At 38.4% G+C, this 17,067-nt stretch overlaps 1 protein-coding gene across 2 annotated transcripts in view; it reads left to right on the forward strand.

Annotated features, from left to right (window-relative positions):
• The first annotated feature begins 377 nt into the window (after positions 1 to 377).
• Positions 378 to 17,067, forward strand: part of LOC114660782 (protein-serine O-palmitoleoyltransferase porcupine-like) — a 131,602-nt gene continuing 114,912 nt past the window's right edge. The window contains exon 1 of one of the 2 annotated variants that reach the window (XM_051934168.1): positions 378 to 563. The gene's annotated coding sequence lies outside the window, so the exon portion shown is untranslated. The remainder of the gene's footprint in view (positions 564 to 17,067) is intronic. The other variant, XM_051934169.1, reaches the window with a different exon arrangement.

Consider the following 17,067-nt stretch of genomic DNA (forward strand, 5'->3'; position numbering starts at 1 on the left):
GAATGCAGAAATCGCCTATCTCTGACACCTCTTCGAAAATTAACCTCTTCACTCCTTCACACTTTAAAACTCCTAAATTATCATCCTCGCTTTGAATGAATGATTTCGGCTAACACGTACTTTCTTTAGTCTCTGATTGGAGAGAACTGCCGCATAGACGTAAACGATTGGTTACCATGGGAAAAAAATCACTCTCTTTAGCCTCTGATTGGACAGAACTTCCGCGTAAAGGTAAACCAATTGGTTACCACACGAAAAATCAGTACTGCCGTTTCCCCGCGCAATGTTGTCGGTTTCATTTTCGATTGGTCACTTCGGAAGATCCATTTAACCCAGTATAACTGCTCTCTCTTGTCCCACCCATTTACAAATCGGACCTCTTTGATTGGTCGATGTACATACCTTATTCTCTTCAATGCGTGGACGTGTGTGTGGAGTGCCTTTCGCGGCAACAATGGGAACGAACGCGTAGGGAGTCGAGCGAGTGGCTCCCATAAAATACATAGAAGCTGCAAGTGATGCGCCATCCCAACAATCGGTTCATGTAAGCAGTTTTATACGAGGTAAGGTGCCCGGAATAATGCCGCATCAGTGCGGTATCCCGGCCTACGCTCTACTAGAGGCAATGTTTCGGAATCCAACTGCAAGCTTTTAAGGTGGACTCCTGCAATAAAAAAAATCACCTTCAGTGAGTGTTAAAGACCCAGCTCAGTGAACGCGCAACATTCCTTTTGGACCCTTTCCCATAATAAAGATCTGATACCAATAACTATTTTTTCTCGTAATGATAAAAATTATCTTTGAAGACGGGTTAGACAGGTACGATTCAGGTAATAGTGGCAGAAGCTTGATGTCAGTAAAGTTTTAAGTGAGCAATTTTAGACACGGAGGACAACGGTAAATTCCGCATCCGGGGCCGTCGGCCACTTGAGATAAGTGATGTAACCCAGGGAATAATGTCGTCTGCGTTCCAGACCTTCTAAATACATTTAATTGGGTTGTCAATATCAAACAAAAATTGCCATGTGATGTTTTTATCATTCACTACATTGAAAATCGCGCGTCAAATTTCAATCTTACCGGTTCTACCTTAAAAACAAATTATTAAAAAGAATAACAACTGGGGAGTCCTCCAAGTTACACCCCAGGGAAAATAAACATTCCATGTTCATATTTATGAATAAAATATATCCATTGTCTTTATTTAATACTGAATTGTTAAAAGTAGCCAAAAAAGGCAGAAGAGAAAGTGTTTTTTCCCCCTGCTTTTTCGATTTGAAGATGTGTCCCGGTTTGGTTGCTTCCTTTTAACTACATTGAATTTAAATTCTCCCATACCTACTTTGTACTAACAGGTCTCCTTTCACTTTACATTTATATTATTATTATTGACAAAAAGTTAGCTTTCTCGACCCAGTATTTAAAGCGTTTTTAGACAGTGGGAGGATTGATGAATGACACAAGTGACCAGAACAACAAACTTTATTTTTTCCCCTCCGGTGCATATAGGTTTACCTACCATTCATCCGTCGTGTGTTTTAGTATCTTGAATGTCTAAAACATACTGACTCATAATGATCCTGTGTTGCACTGCTGCCCTGTCAAAGATTGGTTTCAGCGTTTTTTCCAGTGCTGCCATGATATTCTTTGTGAATCGGATTAAGCAAGCTTGTTGAGTAGTCTTATTGTATTTGAAATGGATCAGGACTCTTGACTTATAGTTCTTTTAAAGGATTTTTTAAAGAAGTGACGTTTTTTTCTATAAAGATAGTGTTGTGATTTTATGCATAAAATTGAATTGTGCTTATAATCTGTATGTAAGAGACCAATTAGAAGAAATGCAAAGCAAATTAAAGACATCAGTAATGCTATGCATGGGCTATTTGTCTTGCTTAACTATATGGTAATGATTTTCTACTGTGTAATAACATTAGCCCTGTACTGCAACTGTTTTTTTTTGTTTTTTTTTTTGTTAGCAATAAATCATATGATCCCTATTCCATGAAATTTTCAGGATCATGTCTGTTTGGTAAAAGTACAATGAAGTATTGTTGATTTTATAAATTGCCTTCTTCACCATGGCTTCACAAAATGTTATACATCACAGATTATTTGCTGTAAACTACTGTATGTATGCAGTAAAGTACAGGCTGATGAAGCTGCTTTTTTAAAAGTTTATCTGTCCAGATCCTTATTTATTAGGGTTGATAGTGCTTGTGTGTGCTCAGTTGAGTCAGAATTCATTAATTAATATTAATATTTTTTAAAACTAAAAGCAACTTTTGCATCTCTTGCAGCATTGCTGTTTTCCTTTCTCTTCTTTTGTGTGCACTTAGTAATACACTGAGATATTTCATTGTATTGACTGGAAGTTAATTTTTGTTTTTTTTTGATAGTCCAGCAGGTGATACAAGTTAATCCAAGTTGTGTGCTAATGTAATTCTTAAAGAAGCCTGCGGACACACATTTGTGATTTCCCGCATTGGCTCAGTGCAGTCAAAAGAGGGAAAACATGGTCTGATTTAACCTTGAGGCACAGAAGTTATTGAAATATTGAGAACCAGTATTTAAGGATTTTATAGTGTTAACTAGAATAAAATGAATATGCAAGTAACTGCCCTTATTGTTTGTTTCATTATATGCCACTCAATACTAGTCATTGTTTCACCTATTTACTGTATTAAATGAAAAGGATAGAAAACTCTTTACTCCTCTTCCCCTGCAAACCTGATGGTCTTGCTTGGTATGGTGTGTTTTAGTATGGAAAATTTCTAAAACATCCTGACACTTATAATCCTGTGTTGGACTGAGCCCTGTCTACAGTTGGTTTCAGCATTGTATCCAGTGGTGCCAGGATATTCTTTGGTCTCTTGTGAATTGTATCAAGCATGATTGTTGTGTAGTCATACTTTTGATAGGAAGGAAAAGGGATGCAGGTCTTATGGTGCACTCTCCTGACTACATTATCCAGCGGTAACTACATTGAATTAACAAGTAAAAAAATAATTTGTTTTATACAAAGGTGAGAACCATTTTATTTACTTTTAGAAGATTGTTAAGATGTGGGTTTTATGTTTATAAACTGGCATATTCGAGGTTCAGTATTTAATGCAGGCATTTTTGGCCATCTATTTATAGGAAATGCTATCTCAAATGGAGCTGTTGTTTGCGTATGTGACTAGAAGGTCCTTTAGTGCATCCTATTTGCATTAGGCATGCATGTACTTCAGAAATCTTTTGACTGTCATGGTAAATAAAACACTATGCTTCTCTATAGACAAATTATTTTGTTGTGTCCTAGTAAAAGTTTAATTATACTGTATTTGTAAAGCATGATTTCCTCTGTGTTGACTGTCTGCAATCACAACTGTGTTATGTAGATGAGTAGATTACAATATGCAGGCTTTTGAGGCAGCACAGGTCCCTTCTTCAGGCACAGTCTAACCTGGAGTTACCTGTGCTTATATACACACCAGAAAAGAAGCAATTCTAAAACTCTTATGTGAAACATCTTTAGTGTCAAATATTAACAGACCTCTCCAAACTAAGATTCAATTAGCAAGAGAGGACAACAATGTATGATCAAGATCTTTTGATAAAATAACAGTCCAACAAAGTTTTTGATGCGTTTTTCTTACAATGTGGATCTGTAATCAAGTCTACTGGGTCAGTCAGATTGGAAGATAATTCTAATATCTGGTCTGAATGTTGTCATGTATTTGATTTTAGCATCCATTTAACTTCCCATTGTTTTCTCTCCTGTTGTATCTTGAAGTTGCCCATAGGCACTCTGACCAATTTTGCAGTATCAATTGTGGCTGAACTGAGCTATTGCCATGCTTAATGTGAAACCTGTGTAGATGTATTCTTTATTGCAGTGTTTGTCCAGTTTCTCCCACATAGTCTAGTTTTGGGACATTTCATGCACAAAATTGGGTAGACCCTATTAGACAGTTTGCAGGACAATGATCACTTTATTTGATATTATTGTTGGCAATGTAGTATAACTACCTGATCTGTGGTGTAAGTGTGAGCACAGCTTTGACATCTTTTGTGCAGGCAGGGAGATGAGCCATTTTCAAATACATTTATCACAATTTAGTTGTTATGCTAATGAACATTAGATTAACTCCAAAAACCCAACTAAAACAAAAGTAGTTTTTCCTCATTGATGGATTCTGTTATAACAGTCCCAATTGGCAATTTTGTGCTTCTGTTAACACATTCAAGAGCATATCATCAGTGTGGTCTGCCTTGTGCTTCAAGACAATACGAGCTGAACCACATTAATAATAATAATAATTCTTTACATTTATATAGCGCTTTTCTCACTACTCAAAGCTCTCAGCAATTGCAGGTTAAGGGCCTTGCTCAAGGCTTGAGTTGCTCATTTAGTTACTTTTGTAGATTATTTGACACAGGTAGAGATAGGATGGTTAGAAAATGGATAAATAGTTAAACAGACAGATGTAGTTTTGTCCATCACATTCAGGTGAATGCAAAGCCTCCAGTTCTTTATTATGACTATGTATGGTGCCACATTAAAAAGCAATTGATTTTGCTTGTATTTGTAGTTCACTCATTGAAAAGGATGACACAAGTTGAAATGATAATAACACACAGCTGATTGGTTGAAAACACAAATAATAGATTTTTATAGATTTTTATTTTTGACCTAATTCAAAATTAAATAATGGTGGCAATATCAAAAGCCTTTTTGTCTTTAATGAGCAGCATTAATTTTACTAAGGTAAACTAAGTGGGATTTTATGTAATAAGCATGATACTTAAATCCCATGCTGAGATTCATGTGCCGCCAAATCGAAACAAGCACACCTGCAGTGAATTGTTTAATTTCATTATGAATTCTCTGCTGCACCATTTGTGACTTGTTAAACTGTATTGTGCCACTGTCTCTTTCAAATTCTCTGCAAATATTTGTTTGTATAGATTCCTTGTGCTTACAAATTTCTGTTTAATTTTAATGTTAGTAAAAATGTGATGGAGAAAGATGACTTGTGGCCAGAGAAAAATTGCAAGTTGACTAAATTTAGCCCACGTGCCACCATTTGATGATACTGGCATCATGTAAAGGGCTGCTTCCTGCTGCCCCTTATTCCCAAAATAACCTTATTCCCACAATATTGTGGCAAATTTAAAGTTATGGTATTTACCACTTCATTTACAAAGACTGGAGACAACACATTTAAAAGATTTGCCTTTACATATATGCATTTTGCAAAAACATAAACTTGTGCTATCTTTTCACCTGGATTGTTCATGCTGCATATCTGTCCCATGCTTCATGGTCACATTTTTATTTACAATTGAGATGCTGTGTCTGGCAACATAAAAAGAAAATGTAGATTAAAAATTGCTGCCAACTAATTCTTAAACAGTAAGAATGCCAGTAATCTGTTTTCTCTAAAACCTATTTTTTTGTGTGTCCAATTGTGTTGCTGCAGCCTGAAATGCAGTGTAGTTCATCAGAACAGACACAGTCACAAATGCAGTTATAATCCTCCCTGCAAGGACTGAGTACATTTTCTGTATTGTAAGTGTATAATCAAAGGAAACGACTAATCCTGTATTGCCATCTGGCCCAAAGGAGCCATTATGATGAGAGAACTATCTTTCAATGGCATTAATGAATTTTATTTTAAAGAGATACATTAATGTAAAAAGAGAGAGACAATGGAAGAGGACCTTCAGTTCCTAAACAAATTTACTACTCAAGTAGCAGCATTAATAATTGCTATTGAAAAAGCAACAAATAACAAGCATAATTACTAACTAGTAGGTAATGAACAAGCATGCAAAGAATAATAATAATTTTTAATGGTAAAAAAATATATATTTGTAGATTCAGTGCTTGTAGTCACATACAATATTAAAGATTTAACTGAAATCAAGGCACAGGGATGAGTATTGTTTAAATGGATGCACATTATTTAGAAATGACCACAAAGAATTAAAAGGTGCAGGAAGTTCAAGTTCAAAGTTTATTGTCATGTGCACAGCAAGGAAGCATGTTTCCCTGTACAATGAAATTCTTTGTTTGCTGTCCACACCAAATGACAAAACCAATGTATAAAGATAAACATCTATATATATAATTCTCTAGGCTGCCGCCAGAGCGGGCAAGACACCCATGAAAGCACGCAGGAAGGAGCCATGCCCACACCCATGAAAGCACGCAGGAAGGAGCCACGCCCACCAACTCTAAGACCATTGGATACGCCGAAAACTCGCAGAGCCACGCCCACCAACTCGGAGGCGATGCCTCGGAAAACACGCCGTCATTTCTGTTTGTCTGTGCTACGGTCCACATGCAGCTCTGAGCCACGTTGACTTTTCAGTTACGACGCACAACCGCGTGCAACATCGCAAACTGTTTTACACGCTACATACAGCAATTTGCATCCGCGACAAACATGCGTCTTATTAGATGGTCCTGCAGGAACATGGAAAACGTTTCCCCGCCCACCAACACTCTTTATTCCCCGGCCCGCGTCCACCGCATCCGCGACAAACATGCGTCTTCTTAGATGGTCCTGCAGGAACACGGAAAATGTTTCCCTGCCCACCAACACTCCTTATTTCCCGGCCCGCGTCCACCCTCGCTCTCTAGGCATTCCCACTGCCTGCTCATGTGACCGGACGCAACAACTCACCGACCACCCAGTAAGTTGCTTTCGTCTGTGCTAGGAGTCCACATGCACCTCTGAGCCATGTTGACTTTTCATTATTCTTTTCGGTTATGACGCACGCACCACCATCGCAAACTGTTTTACACGCCATGGTCATAGAGTTGGTGGGCGGGTCTCCGTGAGTTGCTCTTACGAGCAGGCACATGACCAGGCGGTGTGTATGCTTTGAGAACGAGGGTGGACGCGGCAGGACCATGTAAGAAGAGGCATGTTTGTTGCGGATGTGAATTGCTGAATGCAGCATCTAAAACAGTTTGCGAGGGGTATCCCATGGGATCCTTAAAACAATTCTTTAAAACTGAGATTAAAACACAATGAAGGAAGCAATCTTTAAAAACCAATAAGCCCTGTGCCTCTGTTTTATTAGCGTCTCACCTGCTTCACCGATGCAGGCCCTGCAGCAGTCGAGACGCTCTCTCAGCAGCTGACCTTCTCTGTGCCTGACTCCACTATAGGCTGCAACAAAATTATGAAAGTACGGGCGCATTTGTTTCACGCAAGCTGTGTGTGCGGTTGGGTTGGTGTTAGTTAGTTAATTAGTTACTCAAAGGATTTCAAGATTTAATATGCACAAGCGGTAACACTGCAAAGCAGCCCAAACCAGAAAAGACGGCTGGCAAAAAGTGGCCGACAAATTAAACGCGTGTGCATTGTACTTACTGAAAGCAGCGTTATGGACTTTGCAGATGTTCATTTTTTTCCCTCTGCTTAAAAAACATTTAAAAAGCGGCGTGAGTATGCGCTAGCGAGCTTGAGCTTCGTTCACAGTTTGTTCCTGCCTCGCGCTGTTTTCATGCTGTGGCTGGCGCGACACTGGAAGGATAGAATAATTAAACATTACGGAGATATTTCGATGTTCCTTAAACGTTTTGAAGAATCGGCGTTCTAAGCTTACAGATGGCTTAACGTCTATTACAGAGCTGATTGTGCAGCGATTGGGTATTTGGAGAAAGAAAAGTAAGGACAGGAATTGGGGGTTAGTACGTTTGAAAAAGACAGTACTTCTGTAATAAAGCATTTCATTGAATGTCGTGCATGGTGCAGCAAGCATCTTGCTGTAAGACATGAACAATCACTGCACCACCGTGTTCCCATGTTTAATAACATGCTTTAACTCATATCATCGTGAAAATGATATCACGTATACTTCTCAGTATTTTAATTACTCAGAGAGCTGTAATATTACGAACGTAATGGATTCTGTGTCCTGTCGGAGGAAGAGCACGTAGTGATTCGGGCACATAGAGCACATATAAGATCAAATACAAAACAAAGCATTTAACGTGCTACTTTAGTTACGATGGGATTTGAGAAACTAGTAAATTAAACGATTTTAAGATGAAGTTTATGATGTTCTACTTTAATGACAAAATAAACTACGTGATTAAAGTGGAAATTTCGAGATTAAAGTTGACATTTCGTGCTTTTTTCACACTGTGTGCCTTTTTTTTTCCACTGTACCCTAATAAGCTTTCATATGACACTCAGACGGTGGGCTACGACTTGCCTTTTCACGCCGACTTTGATATGTGACAACTTTTTTATATCAGGCACTGTGCAACTTTGTGAACTTGAGCTTTCGAGTTTCTCCGACACGCTATATCACTTGATCAGCTTTCTTTTGTTGCTTATATAACTGTTTAAACCAACAAATAGTACGTTTTTCTTTGCCTCCATTTGGTATTCGCTGAAATTCTTCGATTTTTCCTTGTACTTTTGCCATTGCCTTTTCACAGAACGTTGGGCTTAAGGTCTATTTATATTGATTTGCATATTCAAAGAGGCGTAATTCTTGGAGGAGTTGGGGTGGGACAGCAAGCGCATGCACGTGCGTTTATTTCCACGCTGAGCGGGATTTAAGTAGCTGAGGAACGCGGAAGTTGGCGAACGTACAGATTCCTGCATCTGGATTTTTCTGTGCGTAAGCACATTTTGGCTTTTGTGCTTACGTCATGTTATAGTGCGAATTCTACGCATGGCGTTATGCATGAGGCCCCAGGTGATCTTTTCAGCACTTTTTACCACTCTCTGCAGGCGTTTGCGGTCCATAGCAGTAGTGTTGCCGTACCACACCGTGATGCAGCTGGTCAAGATGCTCTCAACAATGCAGCTGCAAAAGTTGCCGAGGATCTTAGTCGACATACCAAACTTCCTCAGCCTCCTCAGAAAGTACAGCAGCTGTTGAGCCCTCTTGGCCAGCTGTGTGATGTTAAATGTCCAAGTGAGGTCCCCTCTGATGTAGATGCCCAGGTATTTAATGCAGCTCACCCTCTCCACTTCAAGCCCTCGGATGAACAGTGGTCAGTGAGGTCTCCTCTCCTTCCTCATGTCCACTATCATCTGCTTTGTCTTGTCTGTGTTGAGGGTGAGGTTGTTATCCTCACACCATGACGCCAGACTGTCCACCTCCCTCCTGTAAGCCACCTCGTCCCCTCCAGTGATGCGTCCAATCACTGCGGTGTCGTCTGCAAACTTTAGGATGATGTTTTCTTTGTGGGAGGCGACATAGTCGTGGGTGAACAGGGTGTAGAGGATGGGGCTGAGGACGCATCCCTGTGGGGTGCCTGTGTTTGTGATAATGGTGGCTGAAATCCTATTACCAATCCTGACAGACTGGGGCCTACCATTCAGAAAGTCTAGGAGCTAGTCACAGAGGGTGGGGTGCAGGCCAAGTGCAGACAGTTTATGGGTGAGTTTATGGGGCATAACCGTGTTAAAGGCAGAGCTGTAGTCAACAAAGAGCATCCTGATGTAGGACCCTTTGTTCTCCAGATGGGAGAGGGAATAATGTAGTGCGGCCGCGATGGCATCTGACGTGGACCTGTTGGGTCGGTGGGCATACTGCAGGGGGTCCAGAGTGTCTGGTATATGCTCTGAATGTGGGCCAGCACCACTCTCTCAAAACATTTCATGATGATTGGAGTAAAGTGTCCATAAACTTGAAAAAAAATAAATGGAGAAAAAAGCAGCACCTAATCAAGGATATCTGGGTTTATTAGAAACTTGGAAAGATGGAGATGTTACCCAGGCATTGTGTATTACATCCCTTAACAGAGATAAAAGTCAATAACAAACTCTATAATGACATCTAATAAACAATTTCAAATGAGAATACAACTTTTTATAACACAGACTGTGCAGTTATACCACACTGCCGACTAGAACATCGCACAAAGGGATCATTTCCCTGTAGATCATCTAATTTGGTCTACCTCATTCTCTGTATGAAATGTCCTGACACTAAAACTCTATGTGGAAGAAACTGGACAAACACTGCCAGAGAATGAATTTACACAGGTTCCAAATCAAGCATGGCAACAAAGATGTTCCTGTTGCAGCTCACCTCAACAGCCATGGACACTGTGAGAGGGACTTTAAAGTCACAGTGCTTATGTGCAACATCAGAACACAGCAAGAGAGAAAAGAATGGGAAGTTAAACTCCTGCTAAAATTTAATACATTGCAACATGGTTTGAATAGAGACAAGAGTTTTATGACCAGATATGAAGATCGTTTGCATATCTGGGACTATCCAAGACAACCTGACTACAGATCCACATTGTATTGAAAAATTCATCAAAAACTTCAAAAGACTTTGTTGGATAGTTATCTTATCCAAAGATCTTGACTAGATATTGTTCTCCTCTCTTGCTTAATTAATCGTAGCCTGAAGAGGTCTATTAATTTTTTACATTTAAGATGTCTCACTTAAAGGTTTTCCAATGTTGTATCTGTCCTGGTGTCTATATAAATACAGGGAACTCCAGTTTCTGTATTACATCTTGCCAGAAGAAGGGGCCTGAGTTCCCTCAAAAGCTTGCATGTTGTAATCATTTTTAGTTACCCAATAAAAGGTGTCATTTTACTTGACTTTTCACTATAACTAAGATATAAATTGGAAAACCCAACAAATAGGAATTTTTAATAGTAATATTTTTGTTACTTTGAATGTTAATGTACTACACTAGAAAATATGTTTCTATGCTTTATTTTCCATAATAATCAAGGCACAATCCGTAATAATGAGATTACAGATCTGTTATGATCTTATACTGTATTCCACCAAATGTAACACACAAGTTTCACAGTGTTTTATACATTTTTTGTGTATTGTTACTGCACAAAAGATGAATCCCAGCAGAGTCATTTTTTGATAGGAGTTTATGTTCATTGTTTGGTTTTCATATTACATCTGAAAATTGGGGACTTTAAATTGGCACTGTATAAGTGTTTGCGCCCAATGAAAGATTAGTGCCAGTTCCATGATCATTTACTAGCGTAAAATGTTCTTTGTTCACCCATCCATTTTCTGTACTGTCTTATCCAATTTAGGGTTACTGCCAGTGCTAGCAGCATTGGACACATCCTCCTTAAAACATCTTGCTGTGCTTCTTATATCTGTGAAGATTCTCAGTTATCCAGGTGAAATTATCTGGTAGTTGAGTCATGGCAACTGGACTTCTTTCTTGTTAGATAGATATGTTTCACTGCTCATCCAAGCAGATTCGTCAGTCTGAGGAATGTTGTTAGAGACCAACATTCCTCAGACTGATGAAGCTGCTTGGATGAGCAGTGAAACATATCTATCTAACAAGAAAGAAGTCCAGTTGCCATGACTCAACTACCAGATGTGCTTCTTATAATTTATACAATGAACTGAGAAAATGGGAAATTAGTAGGAAGAAATTAAATTATTGAATGAAAGGCAACTCTTATGCTGGATTCTCATTCTCACTCTCTCTGACAGGTATGTGTAAATCATGGGACTAAATTGGTTTCCATTACGTACTGGTATAAGAAAAATACTGTCAGAACTAAATTTGGGAATTAAAAGTACACAAGAGCAACAGTTAAAAGGGTAATTAGAAATACTTATCAGGTAGCCAGAAGCAGTAGTGTGTTATACTGTGTTAGGCATTTATGGATTCAATTAGAAGTGAAGCAAAATTACACAATTTATTCAGATTACATAAATTTTATTAATCAAAAGGGGAAATTCATCATTAACTGAGTAGATTATGCAAGCTTTTGAGGCAGCTCAGGACCCTTCTTTGGGCAAGGTGTAATACAGAAACACACCAGGAAAGAAACACAATTCTAAAACCCTTATGTGAGACAACTTTAGTGTCGGATATTAACAGAGCTCTTCAACCTAAAATTAATTTAGCAATAGAGGACAACAATGTATGATCAAGATCTTCTGATAACTGTTCAACAAAGTCTTTTGAAGTATGTGAGTTTTCTTTACAATGTGGATCTATAATCAAATCTACTGGGTTAGTCAGAGTGGTAAATACTTCTCATATCTGGTCATAAAACTCTGGTCTCTATTCAAATTATGTAGTAATGTGTTACATTTTAGCAGCCATTTAATTTCCCATCCCTTTCTCCCCTGTTGTATCTTGATGTTGCCCATAAGCAACATGAAGAGAGTGGGATGTTGTCTCTAGTTAGAATTATACAAATAGGCCTTTTCTAGGAGCAATAATGGGTTAACCACTTGCAGCTTTTCTGTAGCAATCGGTTAATTTAGCCTTGAAAGTTGATGCAAACAATTCCTGTAAAGAGTCAATTTTTTGATTACTTATAAACCCTCTATCTGTATAAAAGCAGTATTGAAACAAACTGTACTGCTACACCATCTGAAGCATTATTTGGACAATATTATACTTCATATTGCTATTATAATGACCAGAAAAGGCAATTAACAAGTGAAGATGAACAGAACATTTTAACCATTAAGACTATAGGTCTTTCCTTAGAAAAACTGCGAGGAAAACCAATGTGTTAATGAGTACAGTTTCCTACACTATCAAAAGGTAATTGGTAAATGGAGGGAACTCTAATAGGAACAGGTCTTGTAGACACAATGCCACAACTGAAACAGAAGACAAGTTTATGAGAGTCAGTAGCTTACATAATTGTTTCTTAACAGCTGTGTAGTATCTATATTTCCAAATATTTATTATTATATGCTTTAATTTCAGAGTACATAGAGACAGGTAGTGGTTTCTGACTGAGGTAAGCCACCATTTCTTATTTTTGCAAATTTTAGCAATGGCTTTCATACTGCCACCCATCCTTTAAAAACCTGCAGTTCAAAGTATTCTCTTCACAGTTGAAAGTGACACATGCTTACTTTGACCACTGTCCAGTGATACATCAATCATGTAAGGAGTTGACTCTCAGAAACTTGTCTTCTGATTTAGTTGTGGCTTTGGTTCTACCAGACCTGTTCCTGTCAGATTTCCCTCCAGTTTCCAAGTTCCAATTTATGGTGTAGAAAACTGAACTCCTTGAGACCTTGTCTTTCTTTGCAATTTCTCTAAAGGAAAAAACTACACTTTAAAGGGATTAATGGTGTACTTGTCATCTTTTGTTATTTGCCTTTCTCTGTCCATTATAATGGAAATATACAGTGCAATATTATCCAAATAATGCTTCAGATGGTGAAGCAACACAGTTTGTTTCAACACTGCTTTTATACAGACAGGTTTTTAAGTTATCTAGAAAAGTTGGGACATCTGTGGGAATTGTTTTCATCAGTGTTCAAGGGTTAATTTAATTTTCATTGCTGCAGAAAAAATATAAGTTGTTAACCCATTACTTGTTCACTAAAAAGGCCTTTTTGTGTATCTCTGAAAATAACATTAGTTTAGTTTTGTTAATACTAACTTTTTTTAACACCTCAGGCAGTTTTCCCACTTGCCTTTGTACTATTTCAGGTTATTCATTGGTCTTGAATTGCATAAATTTCAATGAAAAATGGAGGTGTGTTAACTTTTGACTGGAAGTATATAAAGTAGATTCAGATAATACCATTCACTTTTTGCACAGTTTATTGTGTTGCAGATTTAATTTTAAATGGATGAATTTGCCATTGTTGCCCCTCAATATACACTGTTACCCATAATGCCAAAGTGAAAACATGTATTCAGAAATATTTTCAAAATTATTAAAAATCAAAAAAAAATTATTTACATAAACATTCAGACATTTAATTCAGGATTTTATAGAAGCCCCTTTGGCAGCAATTACAGCTTCTTGGTTTAGCATCTACTAGATTTGCACACTTAGTTTTATTCCATTCTCCTTGGCACATCCTCTCAGGCTGTGTTAGATTAGATGGGAAGCACCTTTACCTCCTTCAGGTCTCTCCTCAGATGTTCTATGTGGTTTAAGTCTGGGATTTGGATAGTGCCACACAAGGGTGGTCAGAAATGTGTCTTGAAAGCCACTTCTGTGCTGAAAGGTGAACTGTTGCCTCAGTCTGAGGTGGTGTGTACTCTGAAGCTGGGTTTCTTGTATTAGACAGGTGATAAGAAGTTCCTGGTCTTCACTAGGCAGAACTCTAAGATCTTTATCTAAAGAGTTCAGTTTTTTATCTGTTCAGACCAGAGAGTCTTTTTCTTCATACTTTCAGAGTCCTTTAAATTCTCATATGCCTTTTACTCGAGTGGCTTCCATCCAGCCACTCTGCCATGGACTGCTGATTGTTGGAAGGACAACCATCTCAGCAGTGCACCACTCCATCAAATTCTCCCATCTAGGCAGATGACTGCTGAAGCTCTGTTAGGGTGACTATTGGGTTCTTGGTCACTTCCCTGACCAAGGCCTTACTTGCTTGGTTATTCAGTTTGACCAGAAGACCAACTGTAAGAATAGTTCTGGTGGTTCCAAACTTCTTCCATTTCACAATTATTGAAATCATCACTCTGCTCCCGACAACATTCAAAGCTTTAGAAATCATTGTACACCATTGCCTCACCATAATTTTACCACGGAGGTCTACAGAAAATTACTTGTTGTTCATGGTTTATTTTTTTGTCCTGAAATGCTTTGTGAATTGTGGCAACTTATATATCCAGGTATGTGCCTTTCTAAAGCATGTCCAAACAATTCAGTTTGTCACAGCTGGAAGCCGATTAAGTTTTATACACATTTTAGGAATAATTTTAATAACGTTAATTCTTCCGGCTAGAGTGAGATGAAGGGTTGACCATCTATGCAAGTCTTGCTTAATTTTTTCCATACAGACGGCAAAATTTTGTTGATAAAGAGCTTTATGTTTACTTGTGATATTTACCCCTAGGTATTTAAACTGATCTGCTATGGTAAAAGTTAGGGTGTCCAATCTAATATTATATGCTTGTGAATTCACTGGAAAGAGTATACTTTTATTCAGATTGATTCTGAGACCAGATATCTTTTGAAATTCTGTAAGTGCTGTTAAAACTGCAGGCACAGTGTTTTCTGGGTCTGATATATATAAAACCATATCATCTGCATATAGAGAAATTTTCTGTTCCAGTCCTTCTCTGATAATCCCCTTTATCTGATAAGAATTTCGACAGTGGACCGCCAGTGGTTCAATGGCAATTGCAAACAGCAGTGGTGACAGGGGGCATCCTTGTCTGGTGCCACGTTCTAGCTTAAAGTAGTCTGAACAAATGTTGTTAATACAAACTGAAGCTTCTGGATTGGTATACAGTAGTTTGATCCAAGCACAAATATTCGGGCCAAACCCAAATTTCTCCAATGCAGTGAAAAGGTAGTTCCATTCAAAAATATCAAATGCCTTTTCTGCATCTAGTGATAATAATATCTCTGGGGTGTTTGACTTTGCTGGTGAATATATTACATTAAACAGACATTGGAGATTGGAAGATAAGTGTCGGCCTTTAATAAATCCAGTTTGATCCTGTGATGTTACTGAAGGCAGCACTTTCTCCATCCTTCTAGCTATAATTTTTGAGAGTATCTTAACATCATTATTGAGGAGTGAAATTGGTCTGTATGATGCACATTGTAACAACTCCTTATTTTGTTTGAGGAAAGACGGTGATTAATGCTTGACGAAAGGTTTGAGGCAGAATTTGATTGTCTCTAGCTTCTGTAAATGTTGCCAATAAGAGGGGAGCTAGCTGAGTGGAGAATCTATACTAATAAAAGGCAAAGCACTCACTCACTCACTCACTCACTCACTCACTCATCACTAATTCTCCAACTTCCCGTGTAGGAGGAAGGCTGAAATTTGGCAGGCTCATTCAACGGTCATAACTGGAACCTCTTTTTTTGTCCATATACAGTAATGGACTGCAGCTCGTTGGCCGTGGGAGGCGGGGTTGCGTATCGCGTCATCACGCCTCCCACGTAATCACGTGAACTGACTGTGAAGGAGAAAGGACGGCCTTATATGGCGTTCGTTTATAAAACAGCGGACAGGCTGTGTAAAGTCAGCTTCACAAAAAAACAGATCCTTAACAAATTGTTAGTGGTATATTTTCCCTCAATTTAAAAAGGTTTTCTTTTCTTCTTAATTAAAATTTAAAAGCAATACTTCACCGCTGCGAAGCCCCTCTAGCGCTGACGTCCGAGGTTCGATTCCCGTAAGGGAGTGCAGTGAGTGTGTACGCCTGATGAGACAAGAATTAGGGCGAAACACGTGTCGCGTACTCTTTGCATTATTTGACAGTAAACTATTTTCAACCATTCTATGATCTGCTTCCCACAACTGAAGGCACTGTGGCTGATGTTAGCTGACTTGCTGGCCAACCATAAGCGTTACCTGGTAGGTAACCACCCATACAATCAGATTGTGATTCAGACTACGAATGCCGTGAATGTAATTACCCCGATCTACATGCTAGAGAAAACCTCAATGAAGAAGAAACAGTGTGTAAGCATACATATTAACACATGTGCAATTAAACGTGTGCATTTACGGGGTGATTTCTCAGGCTTAAAAGCTCGCCTTTTATTAAAAAGGTAAATGCAAACTATTTTCATTCTGAAGGGCACAAACCACGTTGGATTTCAGCCGTTAAACACGCAAAAATGTTGGTACACCAGATAAATAAGCGCAACATATTATCAGTTGTATTGTATGCTTACAATACATATAGAAATGTGTTAATCGTTAACTAATAGTATGGGATGGTGTTTTTCGACTCAGCTACAGATGCCGATGGAGACCAGAACTGCTTTGGAAAAATATGAACGCCTTGGGGCCGATCTGGAAGAAGAGTAGCGCAGCGCCTTGATTTAAACGATTCCATGTCTTGGTGGGTTTGCGTAGCTTATTGTCAATATCTTTACACCTGTTTTTAAGACTTATTGACTGAAACGGGCTTTCACGAAAAAACTTAGGGCTTTGCTACAGGATACACCCTCCACAAGTTAAGGAAGTAAAAATAAAGGTATATATTTCTGTTTTATTTAAACCTTTTAAGTTCGTATGCATAGCCCCATTTGGCTGTTTTAGTTTTTTTTTTCTTTCTTCAGTAATATTTAATCTCCTTAAAGAAAAACAACATATGCATTTTACTTTTTTTGTATCTCTTTAGTAATATTTTAG

This window comes from Erpetoichthys calabaricus, chromosome 11 (genome assembly GCF_900747795.2).
Source record: "Erpetoichthys calabaricus chromosome 11, fErpCal1.3, whole genome shotgun sequence".
Lineage (NCBI taxonomy): Eukaryota > Metazoa > Chordata > Cladistia > Polypteriformes > Polypteridae > Erpetoichthys > Erpetoichthys calabaricus.